General features: G+C 43.7%; 1 pseudogene; it reads right to left on the bottom strand.

Moving 5' to 3' along the window:
* LOC102834230 overlaps nt 1-701 on the bottom strand; it is a 45980-nt pseudogene extending 45279 nt beyond the window's left edge.
* Between the last annotated feature and the right edge of the window lie 655 nt (nt 702-1356).

Here is a 1356-nt window from a genome sequence, read left to right as displayed (position 1 = left end):
AGCATAATGTCCTCAAGGTTCATCCATGTTATGAGGTGACTTGCAGCTTCCTTGTTATTCTTCAAGGTAGCATAATATTCCATTGTGTGTACGTACCACATTTTGTTTATTCATTCTTCAGTTGATGGGTACTTAGGCTGTCTCCATCTTTTTGCTATTGTAAATAGTGCTGCTATGAACATTGATGTGCATATATCTTCTCGTGTTATGGCTCGTATTTCTTGTGGGTAAATATCAAGTAGAGGAATTGCTGCATCATTGGTGAAGTTGTCTGTTCATGTCCTGTACCCATTTTTAAATTGGGTTATTTGTCTGTTTCTTGTAGAGGTGTTGTAGTTTCCTATATATTTTAAAAATGAGTCCCTTGTCTGATGTGTCGTTGCAAAATATTTTTTCCCATTTCGTGGGCTCCCTTTTTACTCTTTTGGTGAAGTCTTTTGTGTGTATGTGTGTGTGTGTATGTGTGTAAAGGTTTTTATTGGGAGTGGGCACAGTGGACAGGGACCTGCTCAGTCCTTCTTGGCAGCTGCTTTCCTCATGACGGGCAGGACATTCCTGAGCTCCTCTCACTTCCTCTTGGCACGGATGTGTGTCCCCACCCTTTTCTTGATGAACTGGAGCGCCTGCTTGTCCTTGAACAACTTGAGCAGCTCCATGGCCCGGCGATCATAATGCGCAAAGCCACACACCTCCCGGATCATGTCCCTCACAAACTTGGTGTGTTTGGTGTAGCGCCCATGGCGTCGGCTGTGCCTTGGCTGGCTCGTGTTCTTGGTTACTTTGTGGCCCTTGTTGAGGCTAAGGCCGATGGCAGCGCACAGCCATGGCTGCTTTTCTTCAATGCTGCTGCAGCGGAAGTTGGTAAAGTCTTTTGAAGCACGATGTTGTTGTTAAGTGCCGTCGAGTTGATTCCAACCCACAAAGACCCTGTATAGAGTTTCTGAGGAGCACCTGGTGAGTTTGAACCTCCAACATTGCAGTTCAAACAGCTTTGCAGTACACACCAGGACTCCTTAAGTACTGTGGAGTTGGATCTGATTTATAGTGACCCTGCACAGGGTTTCTGAGGCTGTAAATCTTTAAGGGAGCAGTAAGCTTCATCATTATCCAGTTGAACGGCTGGTAGTTTCGAACTGCCAACCTTGAGCTTAGCAGCCTGATTAGTAACCACTACACATAATTTTTAATATGTCCCAATCATCTATTTTGTCTACTTTTGTTTGTGTAGTTTCCAAAATGTTTGGTAGTCTCTGTATGCCCTGAAGTAGAGCCCTCACATATGTCTCTAGTTTGATGGCCTTCATAATTCTGAGATTCACATTTAGGTCTTTAATCCATGCTGAGTTTTTTTTTTTT

The sequence above is a fragment of the Chrysochloris asiatica genome, unplaced genomic scaffold (genome assembly GCF_000296735.1).
Source record: "Chrysochloris asiatica unplaced genomic scaffold, ChrAsi1.0 scaffold00160, whole genome shotgun sequence".
NCBI classification, from domain to species: Eukaryota; Metazoa; Chordata; class Mammalia; order Afrosoricida; family Chrysochloridae; genus Chrysochloris; species Chrysochloris asiatica.
This window is presented reverse-complemented; position numbering and strand designations above follow the sequence as displayed.